Here is a 15,575-nt window from a genome sequence, read left to right on the forward strand (position 1 = left end):
GTGATTTTGGAGCCCAAAAAGATAGTCTGACACTGTCTACACTGCTTTTCCATCTATTTCCCATGAAGTGATGGGACCAGATGCCATGATCTTTGTTTTCTGATTGTTGAGCTTCAAGCCAACATTTTCACTCTCCTCTTTCACTTTCATCAAGAGGCTTTTGAGTTCCTCTTCACTTTCTGCCATAAGGATGGTGTCAACTGCATATCTGAGGTTATTGATATTTCTCCCACCTATCTTGATTCCAGCTTGTGGTTCTTCCAGCCCAGCGTTCCTCATGATGTACTCTGCATATAAGTTAAATAAGCAGGGTGACAATATACAGCCTTGACGTACTCCTTTTCCTATTTGGAACCAGTCTGTTGTTCCATGTACACTTCTGACGGTTGCTTCCTGACCTGCATACAGGTTTCTCAAGAGGCAGGTCAGGTAGTCTGGGATTCCCATCTCTTTCAGAATTTTCCACAGTTTATTGTGCTCCACACAGTCAAAGGCTTTGGTATAGTCAATGAAGCAGAAATAGATGTTTTTCTGGAACTCTCTTGCTTTCTCCATGATCCAGCGGATGTTGGCAATTTGATCTCTGGTGCCTCTGCCTTTTCTAAAACCCGCTTGAACATCTGGGAGTTCATGGTTCACATATTGCTGAGGCCTGGCTTGGAGAATTTTGAGCATGACTTTACTAGCAGTGAGATGAGTGCAATTGTTCGGTAGTTTGAGCATTCTTTGGCATTGCCTTTCTTTGGGATTGGAATGAAAACTGACCTCTTCCAGTCCTGTGGCCACTGCTGAATTTTCTAAATTTGCTGGCATATTGAGTGCAGCACTTTCACAGCATCATCTTTCAAGATTTGAAATAGCTCAACTGGAATTCCATCACCTCCTCTAGCTTTGTTCGTAGTGATGCTCTCTAAGGCCCACTTGACTTCACATTCCAAGATGTCTGGCTCTAGGTCAGTGATCATGTTATCGTGACTATCTTGGTTGTGAAGAACTTTTTTTGTACAGTTCTTCTGTGTATTCCTGCCACCTCTTCTTAATATCTTCTGCTTCTGTTAGGTCCATACCATTTCTGTCCTTTATCGAGCCCATCTTTGCATGAAATATTCCCTTGGAATCTCTAATTTTCTTGAAGAGGTCTCTTGTTTTTCCTATTCTGTTGTTTTCCTCTATTTCTTTGCATTGATCACTGAGGAAGGCTTTCTTATCTCTCCTTGCTATTCTTTGGAACTCTGCATTCAGATGCTTATATTTTCCATTTTCTCCTTTGCTTTTCACTTCTCTTCTTTTCACAGCTATTTGTAAGGCCTCCTCAGACAGCCATTTTGCTTTTTTGCATTTCTTTTCCATGGGGATGGTCTTGGTCCCTGTCTCCTGTACAATGTCACGAACCTCTGTCCAGACTTCATCAGGCACTCTATCTAAAAGATCTAGTCCCTTAAATCTATTTCTCACTTCCACTGTATAATCATAAGGGATTTGATTTACTAACGCATATATATGGAATTTAGAAAGATGCAAATAATAACCCTGTATATGAGACAGCAAAAGAGACTTAGGTGTATAGGACAGTCTTTGGGACTCTGTGGGAGAGGGTGAGGGTGGGATGATTTGGGAGAATGGCATTGAAACATGTATATTATCATATGTGAAATGAATCGCCAGTTCAGGGTCGATGCATGTTACAGGATGCTCAGGGCTGGTATGCGGGGATGACCCAGAGGGAAGATAAGGGGAGGAGGGAGGTAGGAGGAGGATTTGGGAGGGGGAACTCATGTACACCCGGGGCGGATTCATGTCAATGTATGGCAAAACCAACCAATATAATATTGTAAAATAATTAGCCTCCAATAAAAATAAAAATTAAAAAACAAAAACAAGTGTACTCTAAAATCACATCTGAGCAGAGACAAAAGCCAGAACATTGTCTAAAGTGAAAGATGACCAAATACTCCTCCATCCTAGGTAATATGGGTGAGTGTTCCTTCCTTACAAATTGCAGATTTGGTTTGCATCAGTTCTTCCCCATTGTTAATATGGTAGACAACAGCAAGTCTTGAGTAATGCTCTTCCTCGCTACCTGTATTCACCTAATACTAACCCCAATCCTATGATAGGTTCCTTCTGAACCCTCTTCCTAAGGCATCCCAGAGTTCCAAGGTGTCATTCCCCTTTCTGCAATGAGCAATAGACTTAACTGTCAATAGCTGAGTATTCCTTGTAACTTTCCTTGTTGGAAAACTTCCTTGTAGGAATACAGTGTATTCCTTGTAGTTTTAAGCTGGAAAGTATACACAACAGTTAAAACTGAGAAAGAACATTTTAATTATGTAAAAAAATGCATAAAATGGAGAGAATCTGATAAACTGAAAAAAAATCATAAGTAGTTCACAATGACTGGAGCTATCTTAGTCTGTGAGAGGCTGTAAACATGTCCCTATGTCTGTAATCAAATCTAAATTTCACTGTTTTCCAGTTTGTGTAATTTGGTGAGGAGGAAGAATAACATGCATAAAAATTGGAGAAAGATCTTATTAATTATTATTATGTGAATTATGTGAAATTAAGTGAATTATTATTAAATTCATTTGCTCAGTTGTGTCCAACTCTTTGCGACCCCATGGACTATACAGGGCATGGAATTCTCCAGGCCAGAATACTGGAGTGGGTAGCCTTTCCCTTCTCCAGGTGATCTTCCCAGCCCAGGGATTGCACCCTGGTCTCCTGCATTGCAGGTGGATTCTTTACCAACTGAGCTGTGAGGGAAGCCTTACCTGTGTGCACATATGAAATACTTACTTACCTGTGTGCACATATTAAAATAGCTTTATTCCCCTTAGATTTTCTGAGTGCAAAATTAGAACAGATTCATAGAGCAGTGCTTCATAAGTTTTGTGGAGTGAGTGGAAATGTGGCTTGTTTGTGGGTATCTTCAGAATGTTCAGTTGACCTACACTGGGTAACCAGGACTCAGGGACACTTTGGTGGGAGGAATAGTGGGGAAAAAAATCAGTAGCATCTCCTGGTCTCTAAGGAGTGGTATTTTAATGAAATTTTCAGGCAGATGTGGAAAGATGATTTTGCAAAGCCTCAAGCTCAGAATTTTTAGTGACGCATGTTGCTAATGAGACATTTGGCTTAATCCATCTGCCTCCTTAGAAATGTGGCTGTTTTTGTTTTTCTCGTTGTGGCAAGAAGAGACTGGATTAGGAAGCAGGGATAAGACACTAAGCCACCCTTTTATATGGAGCCTGGGAGTTCTCGGTTCTTTGAAGACACCAAGGAGTCACTATATCAAGTCTTGCAAAATCCGTGTCTTTAAGCAGAGGCATTCCCTGATAGCTCAGTTGGTAAAGAATCTGCCTGCAATGCAGGAGACCCCAGTTCAATTCCTGGATCAGAAGATCCGCTGGAGAAGGGATAGGCCACCCACTCCAGTATTCTTGGGCTTCCCTGGTGGCTCAGCTGGTAAAGAATCTTCCTGCAGTGCAGGAGACCTGGGTTCAATCCCTGGGTTGGGAAGATCCCCCGAAGAAGGGAAAGACTACCCACTCCAGTATTCTGGCCTGGAAAATCCCATGCCCTGTATAGTCCAGGGGGTTGCAGAGGGTTGGACACGACTGAGTGACTTTCACTTTCATATATATGCAGAAGTTGGTAGTTGATAGCTTTCAGATGTTTTTCTTGTCAAATCATCATGAATAAAACTAATATTTAAAAAAATAATTGCTGGAATTTTTATATAATTTATTTTATGCCAGGCATCATACTTGGCACTTTCCATACATTAGTTTACTTCCAACGAGAACCCTGTGAAGTAAGTATTGTGAGGATTTTGCATAAGGAATTGAGAGACAGAGTTTTAAGCAGTTCACTCAGGATCACACAGCTAGTAATGGTTTGCCGGTAAAGTCTGAGCTTTGCTGGACTGCAGGAATTAAGCAGTGTCGTGTGGAGCAGTGCTTTCTTTCCAAACCTTAATATACATGGGAATCTTTGGGGGCTCTTTGAGAATAACTCCTGGTTCAACAGATCCTGCCACAGGGCCTGAGAACCTGCATTTCTACCAACTGCTGTTGATATGCTTCTGGCAGTGAGGGATCAAAGACCTGCAGTTAGACATGGAGTCCATGTCCTAAGGGTAAGACTCTCAATCTGTGGTCTCTCTGCTCTTCCTTTTTCTGATGTGTTGCATGAGCAGGTCGGGTGATATTAAGGCCCAGCCAAGCCTGTGAACCCCACGCCCTCTGATTTCAGCCTGGAAGCTCCTTCCAGCTGTCCTGGTGTGGGTCTCCTGGTCGTGACAGCCTAGGAGGCTCTGGAAGGGAGCTGGCGTGGCAGCCTCCTCCCCACGGGCTGAGTTCAGGTGACAGCACTTGAGCTTTTGGCCACACAGGGGCTGCTCCATTCTCAGCTGTTCCTTCCAGAACCGAGCCTCCCCCAGCATCTGGCGCGGCTCCCTTTTGCCACAGGGGTTCTCATTCCTGTCACACTGATTAGGGGCTGGATCTAAAAACAGAGCCTGATGCTCAAGGTACCACATTGTGTCATTTTTGTTGTGCCTTGTAAATGGAGCCCCCAATTGTAATATTCCTGTGAAGAAACCTCTAGCATCTGAATAAAGCTCCTTCTTCTTTTAGAAGGTTTTCTACTATCAGACTAATGGGGAATACTTAATTCAGTGTGGCCAGTCAATGCTGTGCTTAAAACCCATAATTTTGAAACTCCTTTTGCTTTTGTAATAGCTGTGAGGACCTGTGAATAGAAAGCGATAAACCCTGTTATAACTTAAACTTCAAAGAAAGTTTCATTGTTATGGTTTCCCAAATCTCACAGTCTTGTACATGTGGTTTAGGGTTCCATTTCCCTGTAATCCTCATTCCTATATTCACTATGCAAATCACAACCCTGTGTTCCAGATGATCAATCAGGGTCCACTGTAGTGGGCCTTTCTGCTTTTTCTTTCTTTTGCTTTGATCATGCAGTGCTGTAGCACAGGCACAATAAATTATGCAGAGAATTTCTCCAGATGCAGAGCTTCTGTGACATTATGCATTATGGTTTCCTTGCTGTATTTTGACATTTTGTGGAACTTAATTGCATTCAATGATGCTCCTAGCCTAACCAGACCAGAGCAGCAGCATTACCCTGCTGCTGTGCTCAGCAGTGCCTTCTGGAATGTTGTGGAGTAGGGTGTTTGCTGTCCTGTTACCATGTGCGTGTAATTCATTGTCTCAACTACATCCAGGTTAGTTACAAGTCATAAAGATGTTTGGACTGGGTAATCTTAAAAGCACATGTTTAACTTCCAAGTACAGAAACGAGTCTTTCCATCTTTAGAATGATTTCTATACTAGAAGTATTGAATGATCTGGCTTCTGAATTTTTCCTAATCTGTGGTTAAGGATGCTTTTCTTATGTGCCATTGAAACTCAATGATTATTCCAGCCATGATTTAAGATTAGTATGTATAATACTTAACCAACGGTGAGATGTTTAGGATAAAAGGCACAGAGTTTCAGAAATTATTGTAGATCTTGTGATAACTATAGTAAGATAAGGATGATGGTTCCAAAAACCCTTGAAGAGAAACACAGTTGGTCTGTATTTCTTTCTGTATGTCTGTCTTGGCTAAATGCTCCATTCCCACTTGTATTGCAGATCCAGAATTTTTTTTTTTTTCTTTTCCAGAAGAAAGCTATAAAAATCGTGAAGTGATTCTTTGGGATTTTCTTAATATTGGAAAAACAGTGGAATCCTTGTTACTAACAGAGTAAGTACTGTATTTAAATGTCCCCCATGAAAGCAAGCAGCTTTCATGTTAATTGACTTTGGATTATAGTAAAAACATTAAAAATACCTATTTAAACAGGCAGAAGTTAGGGCAGAAATTTAGGCAAGCTCACAAGACAGGCTGCTTCTCCCCTCCCAGGCCTCACTTCCTATATTCTACCCACCCTTTCTTTGCCTTGCAGCTCAGGAATTTAGGCAGCAGCTCTGTCAGGTTTGTGGGGTTGGATGGTACTCCCTAAAACTCTACTGTGTTTCCTGGAGCAGTGTTAGATGAGTCAGAGCACAGTATATGGTCTTCCTTTTCCTTTTGGACCAATAATTGGTTACTCAGTCAGGCCATGGAATCCTGGCTCTGTATATGAAAGCTTATGAAAAAAAAGTAAGAGGTCATTGTGGGATTTGTCTCTCTCTGCCAGATGGCCTGTTATTTGGAATCAGATTCCCTTTTCTGAAATGGCACTTTCACATTTGCGTGCATGCATGCTCAGTCGCTCAGTCGTGTCTGACTCTTTGTGATCCCATGGACTGTAGCCCGCCAAGCTGCTCTGTCCATGGAATTCTCCAGGCAGGAATACTGGATTGATTTGCCATTTCCTCCTTCAGGAGGTCTTCCTGACCCACGGATCGAACTTGAGTGTCTTGCATTGGCAGCAGACTCTTAAACACTGAGCCACCCGGGAAGCCCCACTTTTATGATTATGTACCTGCATTTTGAATTTGAGTATTTGGTTTATGAAACTGGGACTCATGTACATTGTTCCCTCCCCACCACATCAATTCCAGTGTAGTTCTGATGACTTTGAAATGTTATACGTGGAAAATGGAATATACTTTCACATAATGTGAAACAGGTGTATTATGTGTCTTAATTTTTTACTTTACAATATTTTTGTTAAATATTAAATGTATAACAAAAATTGTAATAAAACATTTGATATATTTTAGAGTTTCAAATGAATTCAGTGAATATATCTGTATTGTGTTCCCCTCCCCCAAACCACTGGAGAAGGCAATGGCACCCCACTTCAATACTCTTGTCTGGAAAATCCCATGGACGGAGGAGCCTTGTGGGCTGCAGTCCATGGGATCGCTAAGAGTCAGACACGATTGAGCGACTTCACTTTCACTTTTCACTTTCATGAATTGGAGAAGGAAATGGTAACCCACTCCAGTGTTCTTGCCTGGAGAATCCCAGAGACGGGGGAGCCTGGTGGGCTGCCGTCTATGGGGTCACATAGAGTCAGACATGACTGAAGCAACTTAGCAGCAGCAGCAGCAGCAGCAGCCCCCAAACCATTCTGCCTCAGCGGCACCATTATCCAGAATTTTATGTTTATTTTTCCTTTATGGCTTAACCATGTGTTTTATCCTTAAAAATATTTTTTAGCTTTTCCTATTCTTGAAATTTATATAAATCATCATTTTTAAGTGTTATTTTTGAAATTGCTTTTTTTTCACTTACCTTTATGTTCCTGAACTTCATCTACATTTTTGCTTTTAGCTGTAATTGATTCCTTTCAGTGGATGTTGAATACTTCATTATAGGATTGTACTATAATGTATTCATAGTGCTATTGATAAACTTTGGTTTTCCATTGTCTTGTTACCTACCACAAATAGTCCTGGTATAAACAATTTTTACATGCTCATTGATGTAAATGTATAAGACTTTCTTTAGTTAATATTCCTAGAATTGACAACCCTGAAACTTAAGGCATAGATGCCATCAATATTGCTGGATGGGTGAAAAAAATTAAGGTCGTTAGCTAAATTTCCAGTCTTATCCTTGAGGATATGCAATCCAGTTGATCCATATCTTTGCCAATACTTGATACTATCAGCTTTAAAATCCTGACCGATCTTGTGGGTGTGAAATGGTATGTCACTCTGGTTTTTAACTTGTTTTTCTGTGAATATTAAAGAGATTCAGCATATTTTGATGGTGCACTATCAGCCACTGGGGTTTCTTTTTTTATGAAGGGCTTAAGTCTTTGCCCATTTTTATAGGCTAAATTGTGTCACTCCCAAACTCACATGCTGAAGCCCTAACCCCTAGTACTTCAGTGTGTGACCGTATTTGGATATGCAGCCTTCAAAGAGGTAGATAAATAGGACCTTGCTAGGGTGAGCCCTAAGTCAATTCAACTCGTGCCTCAATGAGAGGAAATCTGGATACAGACAGGCTCAGAGTGAAGGTAATGTGAAGAACAAGAAGATGGCTGTCTCTCTCTCTCAGGAGAGAGGCCTGAGAAGGAACCAACACTGACAATGCTTTGATTTGAACTTCTAAGACACAGACCTGTAAGAGGATGCATTTCTATTGTTTAAACAATCCAGCTTATGGTTCTTTGTTATGACAGCAGGAAGATGAAGACTGTTATTAATTTTAACAACTTCCTCTTTGGTTTATACTTATTGTGTCTTATTTAAGAAATCTTTCTCCATTCCGAATACATGAAGATCCTTCTATATTCTATTTCTAAAAGTTTTTAGCTTTGCTTTTTTCATAGCTGTTTTTTTTAATTTATTTTTTATTGAAGGATAACTGCTTTACAGAATTTTGCTGTTTTCTGTCAAACCTCAACATGAATCAGCCATAGGTATACATATATCCTTTCTCTTCTGAAGCTCCCTCCCATCTCCCTCCCCATCCCACCCCTCTAGGTTGATACAGAGCCCCTGTTTGAGCTTCCTGAGCCATACAGCAAATTCCCACTGGCTATTTATTTTACTCATTAAAGACCCTGTAATTGACTTTTTTAGTACACACAGAGTAACCTTGGAGTCCAGTTCCTCTTCTATGTCAAAAATCGCTGATCATCACGTGACTTAGAGAAATGTCCAGCCTTTCCTCACTGAAGTTTCCATGTATTTGTGTTTCTCTTTTTACTTTCCCTGTGCTAATACCACATGATTTTTAATATTATAGTCTTATAATAATTATGGATTTGGTACAATAACAAATATCTTTTCTGTTTTTTTTCCATGGGTTCTTGGCTATAAATATTCCAAATTTATAAAGTTTTTTTTTTATTTTTTTATTTTTTTGATTTATTTTTTTTAATTTTACAATATTATATTGGTTGGTTTTGCCATACATTGACATGAATTCGCCCCAGGTGTACATGAGTTCCCCCTCGTGAACCCCCCTCTCACCTCCCTCCTCTCTTTATCCTCCCTCTGGGTCATCCCCGCACACCAGCCCCGAGTTTTGATTAAAATCATGTTGAATTTATAGGTCATTTAAGGAGGCTTGATTTCATTAAGATATTCAGTCTTTCTACAACTACACAGCTAATGTAGGCTGCAACTTGTAGTGTCTCAAGTGACAGTAGTCAATAGCTCTTAAACCAAGCATTCAGATCTTAAACAACAGTTCCATTTTGGTGAATCAACAAGCTGATTGATTGCCTGGAAATGAATCCCAAGCATGATCCCTGGCTGTTCACAAGGTATTTCAGGATCCCCTTTCTCCTGTTGCCTTTCAAAGCATTCTGTATTTTTGGACTAATGCAGTTAGAGTCATTGTGATGTCAGGGATCTATGCAGTGCAGGATAGGTATCTTTGTCACAATGAAACATTTTACTTTTATTTTAGAGTAAGTTACCTTTTCCACTGAGCTTTCATTCATCTTGAATTTATAATTTTTTTTTTTCTTTAAATGCACTAACTACACATATTTGTTTCCTTAGTCCTTCAATTTGGGCATCATGGAGCATAGACAGACACCAGGACAGCTTGGTTGCCTTTTTACAGAGTGGTAGGTCATAAACATTCTAAAATCTACCAACTTTTCATCTTATCTATTAATTCACATATGCAAAGTCTAATCAAATGCCTAAAATTTATAACAGAGCAAAAGATCTGTTCACAAATTATGTCACTGGTTTTTAAGCTTGGGATTCATATCAACACTGTTATCCCTTAACAATGATAGCAAGGATCTATTAATTGCTTGTTGTGTGGCTGGGCTGTTTTGCATTTGATGTGTACTACCTCAATGATCCTTGAAGCCATCATATTAGGTAAAGTTTGTCATTAGTCTGTTTTTCTGATCTGGAAATAGGGTGAGAGTAGTTAAGCACTGTACCCCAGGCCACTTAATAATTGGCAGAGACTTAATTTGAACTTTACAGGCAATATTCTTAACCTCTACACATGTTTTCTTGCAAGATAGGAAAAATGGTGATTTCAGTGCTGAAAGATGCAATTTAACTCTCATCTTTCAACACTGAAATCACCGTTTTTTCCTAATCAGCCTCCATATACTCTCAAAATAGAAAGTGATGAAACAATGTGTAAAAACCCAGATTTCTTTCTTAATTCCACATTATCCATTTTTTAATTCACACTGTGAATTAAAACTTATCCTTTTTTTCTTAGCAACATTGTTTTTATTTTGGTTTTGTTGATTCCCATTACCTATTCTTATTTTCCTTACATTGATTTACTAATGTGTATTCAAAAAACAGTAGATAATTTCATTAGAAATGTAACACCTGAGTTAATAAGAAACATGTCTTCATAATAGATAGAAGATATTTTCTATCATTTTATACTTTAAAATTATTTATTCTTGTGGAATAGTTAATACATGCATGTGTCATTTAGAAGGCAAATTCTCATTATCCAAAAGAGTAACAAGTGAAGAATGAGTCCCCCTTTGGCCCTTTGTCCTCCAACTACCATTTCTCTCCATAGAGAGAACCACTTAGACCATGTTTGGGCATATACTGAGATGTAGAAGGAGAAATTCACTACCTTGCAAAATACATTTATCTCTTTTAGGAGCTTTAAAGTTGTTGCCCTGTATTTGTTTTGATAGTTTACATATCTCCTGCATAGTAACTAGTACAATAATGAGGTTTAACTCATCATCAGTGATCTGCAGCTTTTGTAGAGTACTTAATCTTGGTAAGTGCCTATTGTTATTTTACCATAAATCTCTTGAAAGCTGAGAAGGCAACTTGCCTAACTGAAGTGCAGTTATTGGTCTGTTACATTGTAATAAAACACATATTTTAGAAAGAATTGTAAAGCCCCAACATCATAAATCTTTGAAAATCCCAGAATAATTGCTAAATGAATGTTACTTGCTACTTTCTAATTATAAGTGGGTATTATATCATATGTATAAGAACAGTCTTGTACCTAATAAAGAAACATCAAAACTAAAGAATGCAATTGGTAGCCTAATTATAACCCTTAGAAAATTTTAAGAGCATTTAGTTCCTATTTTGTGTGTGGGCAAATTTAAGTAAGATGTAATAGCATACAGAACACAACTTTTTACTAAAACTGTGTCATTCTAAGAAAAATCAGCAGGCATGATTCCATTCAGACCTGGTATATTTCAAATGATTATGGGACAGTTCTCTAGGCCCAGGACTTTGATCTTAAAGTTTTTCTTTTATCTAGGGCTGGGAATTTAAACCTTTAAACTTTTGGTTTTTGTACCTACTAAATTTTTACAAACTGCACATGCCCTCTTAATTTTTAAATTGGTATCTTAAATTTTTAATCACGTTAAGAGTTAAAGTATGTCATTTCCCATATACTTTTAATGTTGATGATTTACGCAAAACTGTTTTTAGCTCTCTTTTTCAGTTCAGTTCAGTTCAGTTCAGTCGCTCAGTCGTGTCCGATTCTCCGCGACCCCATGAACCACAGCACGCCAGGCCTCCCTGTCCATCACCAACTCCCGGAGTACACTCAAACTCATGTCCACAGAGTCGGTGATGCCATCCAGCCATCTCATTCTCCATCGTCCCCTTCTCCTCCCGCCCCCAACCTTTCCCAGCATCAGAGTCTTTTCCAGTGAGTCAACTCATCGCGTGAGGTGGCCAAAATATTGCAGCTTCAGCTTTAGCATCAGTCCCTCCAATGAACATCCAGGATTGATCTCCTTTTGAATGGACTGGTTGGATCTCCTTGCAGTCTAAGGGACTCTCAAGAGTCTTCTCCAACACCACAGTTCAAAAGCATCGATTCTTCGGCGATCAGCCTTCTTCACAGTCCAACTCTCACATCCATACATGACCACGGGAAAAACCATTGCCTTGACTAGACGGACCTTGGTTGGCAAAGTAATGTCTCTGCTTTTTAATATACTATCAAGGTTGGTCATAACTTTCCTTCAAGGAGCAAGCGTCTTTTAATTTCATGGCTGCAATCAGCATCTGCAGTGATTTTGGAGCCCAAAAAAACAAAGTCTGACACTGTTTCCACTGTTTTTCCATCTATTTCCCATGAAATGATGGGACCAGATGCCATGATCTTTGTTTTCTGAATGTTGAGCTTCAAGCCAACCTTTTCACTCTCCTCTTTCACTTTCATCAAGAGGCTTTTGAGTTCCTCTTCACTTTCTGCCATAAGGGTAGTGTCATCTGCATATCTGAGGTTATTGATATTTCTCCCTGCAATCTTGATTCCAGCTTGTGCTTCTTCCAGCCCAGCGTTCCTCATGATGTACTCTGCATAGAAGTTAAATAAGCAAGGTGACAATATACAACCTTGACGTACTCCTTTTCCTATTTGGAACCAGTCTGTTGTTCCATGTCCAGTTCTAACTGTTGCTTCCTGACCTGCATACAGGTTTCTCAAGAGGCAGGTCAGGTGGTCTGGGATTCCCATCTCTTTCAGAATGTTCCACAATTTATTGTGATCCACACAGTCAAAGGCTTTGGCATAGTCAATGAAGCAGAAATAGATGTTTTTCTGGAACTCTCTTGCTTTCTCCATGATCCAGCGGATGTTGGCAATTTGATCTCTGGTGCCTCTGCCCTTTCTAAAACCTGCTTGAACATCTGGGAGTTCACGGTTTACATACTGCTGAAGCCTGGCTTGGAGAATTTTGAGCATGACTTTACTAGCCTGTGAGATGAGTGCAATTGTGTGGTAGTTTGAGCATTCTTTGGCATTGCCTTTCTTTGGGATTGGAATGAAGACTGACCTCTTCCAGTCCTGTGGCCACTGCTGAGTTTTCCAAATCTGCTGGCATATTGAGTGCAGCACTTTCACAGCATTATCTTTCAAGACTTGAAATAGCTCAACTGGAATTCCATCACCTCCACTAGCTTTGTTCGTAGTGATGCTTTCTAAGGCCCACTTGACTTCACATTCCAAGATGTCTGGCTCTAGGTCAGTGATCACGTTATTGTGACTATCTTGGTCGTGAAGATCTTTTTTGTACAGTTCTTCTGTGTATTCCTGCCACCTCTTCTTAATATCTTCTGCTTCTGTTAGGTCCATACCATTTCTGTCCTTTATCGAGCCCATCTATGCATGAAATTTTCCCTTGGAATCTCTAATTTTCTTGAAGAGGTCTCTTGTTTTTCCCATTCTGTTGTTTTTCTCTATTTCTTTGCATTGATCACTGAGGAAGTCTTTCTTATCTCTCCTTGCTATTCTTTGGAAGTCTGCATTCAGATGCTTATATCTTTCCTTTTCTCCTTTGCTTTTCACCTCTCTTCTTTTCACAGCTATTTGTAAGGCCTCCTCAGACAGCCATTTCGCTCTTTTGCATTTCTTTTCCATGGGGATGGTCTTGGTCCCTGTCTCCTGTACAATGTCACGAACCTCCGTCCAGAGTTCATCAGGCACTCTATCAATCAGATCTAGTCCCTTAAATCTATTTCTCACTTCCACTGTATAATCATAAGGGATTTGATTGAGGTCATATCTGAATGGTCTAGTGGTTTGCCCTACTTTCTTCAATTTAAGTCTGAATTTCACAATAAGGAGTTCATGACCTGAGCCACAGTCAGCTCCTGGTCTTGTTTTAGCTAACTGTATACAGCTTCTCCATCTTTGGTTGCAAAGAATATAATCAATCTGATTTCGGTGTTGACCATCTGGTGATGTCCATGTGTAGTCTTCTCTTGTGTTGTTGGAAGAGGGTGTTTGCTATGACCAGTGCATTCTCTTGACAAAACTCTATTAACCTTTGCCCTGCTTCATTCCGTGCTCCAAGGCCAAATTTGCCTGTTACTCCAGGTGTTTCTTGACTTCCTACTTTTGCATTCCAGTCCCCTATAATGAAAAGGACATCTTTTTTGGGTGTTAGTTCTAAAAGGTCTTGTAGGTCTTCATAGAACCAATAGAATATAAGTACTGGAGTGATTTGTTATCCATTAGCATCCATTTCAAAAACACACAAATAAGAGGGCTTTCCAGGTATGGCAAAGTAAATAGTTTGGAGAAATGCCTCCAAAACAAGAAAGTCTAAAACTACCCAAAATTAAAATAATAAACAACCACTTCCAGGCCCATGCAAATTCAATGGACAAGACAGAAATTTGAGAAGCATTTACTACTGAAATAATTCTGGAGCTTCAGGTAATAACATCAGAATATCTGCAGCCTTCTTGCCTGGGGCCTGTCCCAGTCATCCTTCCCAGCTGTAGTTTTGTCAGTTTACCAGAGTAAAGATGGATGCAAAATAAACAAACAAACAGCTTCACTGCTAGAAGGAGCAAACAATTTGAGGTAGAGTGGAAAATCACTATTTTGTTGACTAAATCTTAGACTCAGTGGAAACTTTGATGGTCCAAAGTCCTTTTCAAGTGAACTATGGATCATCCAGAGAATTAACAGTGAGACTCTGCCAGTGAGAGTGTAGAAGGGCTGACACAACCTATGCACTTGTGCCCCGTTAACTAAAACACTACATGTAAGCAAGCAGTAAAAAGCAAGGCAGATCTAAGAACGGGCTGTAATTTTGAATGTGCTCCCCAAACCTCACAAAGATTGACTCATGGAAGATGGACGGTGTACAGCTCAAGGTAGTTAGGCAATATCTGCCCAAGTCATTAGGTAACCTCTAAGGTATGCAGACCCAGAAGCAACTCCTAGGAAACAAAACCAAAAAATAAAGACAGAATTAAAAATTAAGCAGAAACATCAGTGGCTACATACTGCAGGGGAAACAAATTCCAAAGTCCAAGCAAGTTGCAAAAAATAACAATAAAACCTTCAGAAAAAATAAAATAGAGTTCATGATTTCTGCAATATATCATCAGAAATGACCAGTTTTCAACTGAGATCTCGTGAAACTTACATTTAGGGAAAAAAAAAAAAAGGAAATAACACTGAGAAGGCCCAAATATTGGATTTATCAGACAAACACTACAAAGCAGTACTTATAATGCTAAGAACTAAAGGAAACTATATTCTGAGAACTAAAATATGACAATAACTCAACAAATATGGAATATCATTAAAGAAATAGAACCTAAAAAAGGAACCAAAAGATATTCTACAGTTGAAAACAACTTAAATACCCCCTAGATTATCTCAATAGCAGATTTCAGATGACAGAAAACAGAATCATTGAACTTGAAGGTAGATGAATAGGAATTGTTCAATCCAAAGATCATGAGAAACAAAGATTGAAGAAAGTGAATGGAGCCTCAGGGATTTATACAAAACTGTCCTGTCTGTCAGTATATGCTTCATGAGAATTCCAGAAGGAGAGGAGAGAGAGAAAGAGACAAAAGAAAAACTCGAACTTAATGATTGAGTGATTCCAAGTTTGAAGAAAGATAATCTGCAGATACAATGAACACCAAGTTTAAAAAAACAGAAAGCAATCCACACCCAGATATATATTGCAAAACTACTGAAAGCCTGCCTGATTTTAAAACTAACTGTATAACACCACAGTAATCAAGATCATATATTATTGATACAAGGACAGATGTATAGATCAAGAAAGAGCTTCCAAGGTGGCACAGTGCTAAAGAATCTGCCTGCCAATGCAGGACACACAGGAGGCCCAGGT

At 39.4% G+C, this 15,575-nt stretch overlaps 1 long non-coding RNA gene across 3 annotated transcripts in view; it reads left to right on the forward strand.

Annotated features, from left to right (window-relative positions):
* Positions 1 to 15,575, forward strand: part of LOC148777674 (uncharacterized) — a 116,303-nt gene that overhangs the window by 60,970 nt on the left and 39,758 nt on the right. For 2 of the 3 annotated variants that reach the window (XR_016037523.1, XR_016037522.1), the window contains exon 3: positions 5,692 to 5,773. This is a non-coding gene — a long non-coding RNA (uncharacterized LOC148777674). Of the gene's footprint in view, positions 1 to 5,691; positions 5,774 to 9,486; positions 9,645 to 15,575 lie in introns of those variants that run through there. The other variant, XR_016037521.1, reaches the window with a different exon arrangement.

Source organism: Moschus berezovskii, chromosome 6 (genome assembly GCF_049115385.1).
Source record: "Moschus berezovskii isolate FMDL1 chromosome 6, NW_MosBer_1.0, whole genome shotgun sequence".
NCBI classification, from domain to species: domain Eukaryota; kingdom Metazoa; phylum Chordata; class Mammalia; order Artiodactyla; family Moschidae; genus Moschus; species Moschus berezovskii.